The sequence below is a fragment of the Macaca thibetana genome, chromosome 12 (assembly GCF_024542745.1).
Source record: "Macaca thibetana thibetana isolate TM-01 chromosome 12, ASM2454274v1, whole genome shotgun sequence".
Lineage (NCBI taxonomy): Eukaryota > Metazoa > Chordata > Mammalia > Primates > Cercopithecidae > Macaca > Macaca thibetana.
Genome location: NC_065589.1, coordinates 49,136,552 through 49,142,582, shown reverse-complemented (window position 1 = coordinate 49,142,582; position 6,031 = coordinate 49,136,552). Strand labels below are relative to the sequence as shown.

Sequence of the window (6,031 nt, the reverse complement as noted above, 5' to 3'; positions counted from 1 at the left end):
ACTATGGTCCTCAAATTAATAGCACGTCTTTTCCTCTATCATCCTGAGCAGCTAACAAACAGTTTTCAATAATTTTAAACAATTCTCAAAAGATAACAAGAGCCAGTACCTTCAAATGGTTGGTGATTTCTTCTTTATAAAAGACATCCTTAATGAAAGGAAAGTCAAAGTGTGAAAATAGTATGACACAAGACAAAACCAGTATGGGATAAAGAACAAATTCAGCACCCAACAATTTATGCTGCCAAAGGTTCCTTCATTTCAGCCTTGCCTGATAGTAGATCCTCCTCCTACCCAATGACTTTTATTACTGAAAATGTAATTTTGCATTGTACAGCCTCCACAAGTTTTGATATGGAAAGCTTTAAATGTTGTTCTAAGTGTTTAAACAGTGTTGTCTTTCCTTTTTCTTTTCATATTATTTTAATTTAGAACTAGAGAACATCTTGGAAGAAATAAAAAGGAAGAAACCACAAAATATTCAGCAACCTTTCACTCCATGAGCTTCTCAAACCCTCACTTGTTCACTCATCCCTAAGATGGAAAACACTCCTCGAAAACATATTCAGCTACCAGCAATTATGTTATTAATAGGAATATGAACCAATTACATAGAAAATCCAATGAATCCCATTATAGCAAATCTTATTGCTGTTGCCATGGCAATCTTCTGAAATTCTTTTCTATCAGGTTCGGAGCATCTTTTAACCAGCTGAACTGAGTCTTTTACAAGCTGCCAACTTGGCTCAACAAACTGCATTACATGATCCATGATTGCCTATACCAGTTAAGATGCCCAAACCATGTTCTTTCATTTGAGGAGACAATCAAATATTTTTGAACAGGGTTGTGTCCATAATGGTAATTTATAATAATTATTTCAGTGGCAATTGGGTCAAAATATTAATGTGGATAGATAGGAGACCGGGAAAACACGGCAGAGAATATTGCAATAATCCAGGTGTAAGACCATAGATACATAAATCGTTGTAGCAATTAAAGTAATAAAAAGAAGACTTTGAAAGTAGGAGAAATTTGAAAATAGTAACTTATACACGAGTTTTCAAGTATGGGAATAGTTAAAATTCAAAATCAACGACACTTATGTGGTGAGAATAATGAAAATATCCTTGATTAAAAGTAAAGTAAAAAAAGAGAACCCAGAAATAAATCCATGTATTTACAGTCAACCTGTTTTAGACAAAGTTGACAAAAATATACATTGTGGAAACATACATCTCTTCAATAAATGGTATTGTAAAAACAGGATATCCATATGCAGATGAATAAAATTAAACCCCCATTTCTTGCCATACGAAAATTAAATCAAAATAGATTAAAGACTTAAATCTAAGGGTGGAAACTATAAAACTACTAGAAGAATACATTGGGGAAATGCTTCAGGACATTTGTCTGAGCAAAGATGTCTTGAGTAAGACCTCAAGAGCACAGGGACTCAAAGCAAAAATGGACAAATGAGATCCCATCAAGCTTACAAGCTTTTGCATAACACAGGAAACGATTAACAGAATGAAGGACAATCTACAGAATGGAAGGAAATATTTTTAAACTATTCAAATGGCAAGGAGTTGGTCAACAGGTATATGAAAACATGCTTAACATAACCAATCATGAGAGAAATATAAATCAAATGGCTTTTATCCAAAAGTTAGAAAATAAAAAAAGCTAGCACAGATGTGAAGAAAAATGAATCTTTGTACACGGTTGGTAGGAATGTAAATTACTAAAACCACCATCGAAAACAATATGGAGGTTCCCCTAAAAACTATAAATAGAACTACTTTATGATCCAGAAATCCCACTGCTGAATATAAATTCAATGAAAATAAATCAGTATATTAAAGAGATATCTGAATTCTCATTTTTATTGCAGCACTATTCACAATAGCCAAATTATTGAATGAAACTAAGTTCCCCTCAACAGATACAAAGATAATGTCATATATATCCGTAATAGAATATTATTCAGCCATAACAATAATAAAATTCTGTCATTTGTAGCAACAGTGATGGAATTCGAGGTCAATATGTTAAATAAAATAAGCCAGACAGAAGGACAAATATCACATGTTCTTACCATATATGGGAGTTAAGAAAAGTGATCTAGGGAGGCCAAGGTGGGCAGATCACGAGGTCTGCAGATCGAGACCATCCTAGCTAACACGGTGAAACCCTGTCTCCACTAAAAATACAAAAAAAGAAAAAAAAGAAAAAAAAAAATAGCCGGGCGTGGTGTCCCAGCTACTCGGGAGGCAGGAGAATGGCGTGAACCCAGGAGGCGGGGTTTGCAGTGAGCCAAGATCGCGCCACTGTACTCCAGCCTGGGCGACAGAGTGAGACTCCGTACCCCCGCGCCAAAAAAAGTGATCTAATGAAAGTAAAGAGTAGATTGATGGTTATCAAAGGCTGAGAAAGGTATTGGGAAGGGTGGGTCAAGAGGAGCTGGTTAATAGGCACAAAAATACAGTTACTAGAAGTTAGCTCCAGTGTTCAGTAGCACAATAGAGTGACTACATTTAATAATAATTTATTGCATGTATATTTCAAGATAAATAGAAAGTAGACATGAAATGTTTCTAACACAAAGAAATGAGAAGTGTTTGAGGTAATAGATATCTCAATACCCAGATTTAATCATTGCACTTTGTGCACTTGTATCAAAATATCACATGTACCCCATAAATGTATACAGGAAAAGGGGAGTTTATTTAAGAAATATTATGTTTTGAATTCTTGTTAGAATAGCTGTGTAAAATGGTACAATATTCTAGACTGTCACTATGAGAACACTGGGCTTAATTAATCTTGGGTATGGCAAATAAAATTATATTTATGATTTTTCTATTAGAACCCCTAATTTGTCTCTGCTCTTCTTTACTTAATGAAGCCATATTTCTGGTGGTAACCTAGTCTCATAGACAAGAATGACACACCTTTCTTATGAAGTTTTCACTACTGTGACATTGTTTTCAGGAACGTTAATTGTCAAAGGTGGCATCAAAACTTCACAGCTCTTCACTTACCCTCTGAAATCTTTCAATGTATTTTCAGTGTGTGTTCCAGAGTATATATCTTTTTGTCTTAAGAAACTTATTCTACATAGTTCAACTTTATTCCATTAGAGATATTATATTATAAGCTCCGCCTAATTCAGTGAATTAGTAGTATATTCATGTTTAGTGAATCAATATAATTGCACATCTAATCATAGTTTTTTTCCTGTGCAATTTTAATGCATTTTACAGATGAATAGAAAACTGTACTTCTAATATTAATTAATGACCATTTGTTCTTTTTAAGTGTTATCGCAAAAAATGTTTTTAATAATCATTGTCTGCTTAGCTTTTCTATAATACAGGGGTCACAATCTGATATCAACATATACCTTTACATTTATTTGCAGGGGTCACAATCTGATGTCAACATATACATTTACATTTATTTGGAGGGGTCACAATCTGATATCAACATATACCTTTACATTTATTTGCTTGTATTTTCATAGAATTTTATGTGAATTATAGGCATTAAATCTTAAAGCTTTAAAACTCCCTAAGAAGGTGTAACTAATATGATGTTATAATTGAAGAGCAAGCATATATACAACCTTGAGCTAATCTAATTTTCCGATTTATTTAAAAAGATTTAAAGCAATTAGACTCATGTTAATAAGTAAGCTTATCTTTAGAACTCCCCCGATAATACAGTATGGTGCATATCTGTATGTGGTATCTAGAAGCTTTTAGCAATCTCAGGATCACAAGTCATTTTTTTTCCAGTGGCTATATTTGTTTGAATAGACAGATGTAACAGGGGTGAGCATATACATGATATGTAGGAAGTTTAACTTTTTATAGATGGTACTATAATGGTCAAACTGTCCAAATCGATAAACTTTCATATTTTTCAGACTATAGACTACTTAGACCAGGTAAAATGCATATGCCAAATGATTTAACCTGGGGATGAAGATGTTTTCCCATGAAGGGGAGGGGATAAACATAAGAACTTCATGTTCCTGGTGAAAATACTTACTATAGCTCTCTCTTTCAATGTCACACCCTCTTTTTGACTTTTGTTGTAGATTTAACTGTGAAGTTGGGGAGAAAATACACATTGTACTCTGTGTTATGAGAATATGCAATAATCTTCCTTGGGTTAGATTTTGAGAGACCCTGGATTTAAAGAGAAAGCATTTTTATGAGTGATAGTCTTGATGTTGGAAATCCATAAGGATAACTAGGTCATAATGATGAATAAACTCATAGTAAAGTTAGCACAAAATGAAAGTTTATCAATTTATATTTTTGAGATAGAAAAATAGTTTGCATAAATTAAGGCACAGGTTTAGAAATATTTTATAATATTTTTCAACTGCATGTAATTTTTTTTACAAATATTAAACTAAATGAACTAAGAGAGAATTAAATATACATCTATTTGTAACAACACTTCCTACTTTTGAAATACTTTATTTGTGGAAGTAACTTTAAGGGACAAATATGAAGAATGCCATGGAAGGAACCTTATGATAAGTCATCTGTTTTTCTGTAATCTGCCTTATTGTTTATCTTGTTAAGAAACTTGTTGAGCAATTCTGCTGCATCTACCAGCACCTGACAGGAGTATCATCAGTCATTGCAGAGGTTGTGGCCTACAAACTCTTTTACGGGATTCAGGAGGGATACGGATTTAAATTTTAAACTGGTTTCTGTCAGTGTGACAAATGAACACCAGAAAATTGTAGGACAATTGTAGAATGTCAAAATGCATGCCAAGGTAATGGGCCAATCTTCAAGTGGAATCAACAAAAATAGCCTTAAAATAGCTCCAGTTTATGCCATTATTTTCATTCTATGTCCAAGGCATAAGAACAGCATATTATTATTTTTTTAACACTGCATTATATTAAGAGGTTGAATAATTCATTCCTGAGTAATTCAATCCATAGAATAATAATTTTAACAACACTGTTAATAGAGCATTGATTGTTAGCAAAATTTTTTGAAAAGTCCAAATAAGATATTAAGACAAGATATGTAAAACATTTTCTCTTGGGTTATTTTTTTCTGAGTTTATTTTGTTGGCAGACTGATTGTTGTTTTATTCTTTTATTGGTTTTTATAACACTGATAAGAGTGGTATTCCAAAGTGTGCATTCCTGTCCTGATTTTTCAAATATGTTTCAGCTAGAAAGAGCTAGAAAAGATTATTGCATTTTGATGAAGTGCATTTTAATAGATCTGGGGACTCTTAACAAAATTAATTGAAGCAGTCACTGATACGATATGAACAGGAGCACAGTGCAGCCTGCCTCAGGCTTTAGATTCTATACTCAGAAGTCAGAACTAGAAAAGTGCTTGACTTCAAACTTTTTCAATTCCCATAAGTTTTTTTATTGTACCGTGTACAACAGCTTTAGCTGCATAGTTGTTCTCTTGTAATGAGATCAACATAAATGGTTCAATGTTGGTATTTTAAGACAAGTCGCTTTAAGATAGTTGAAATCATATTGTACAGAATTTTAATAAAATACTCATTGTTTAAAATTTCCAAATTAAATACTTGTCAGAGTTATTGCAACACAAAGGTGAAGAAATCTTAAAAGCTAATAAGTTTTCCTAAGTATGGTTTAAACATTAATATGTTAAAGGTATATTCAATACTTACCTCCATTGGAATCTTACGTGTTTCACAAAAACATATTCTAATTGTTTAAGAAAAAGAATAAGTTACTTTGCTCTAAAAATGTTGCAGTTAAGTATTTTAGGAATTTATTCTTTTAGTAAATTTATATCATTTTTAAATCTCAAAATTAATAATTTATAATTTCATAACATGACTCTGGTATCTGCTTTATTTCACAGATAATAAGGAAAGAAATATATTGCATTGGGGAGAAATATGTGTTTTCTTTTATTAACACCTTTTAATCATTAAGGTAATAAAGACAGTAAGTAAAACCAAGTGTTCAGATAATAATAGCACAATTTCATACTTTTCATATATA

The 6,031-nt window shown here is 32.2% G+C and overlaps 1 pseudogene; it reads right to left on the bottom strand.

Moving 5' to 3' along the window:
- Positions 1-565: 565 nt before the first annotated feature.
- Positions 566-772, bottom strand: LOC126932475 (protein transport protein Sec61 subunit gamma-like; annotated as a pseudogene).
- Positions 773-6,031: the final 5,259 nt, after the last annotated feature.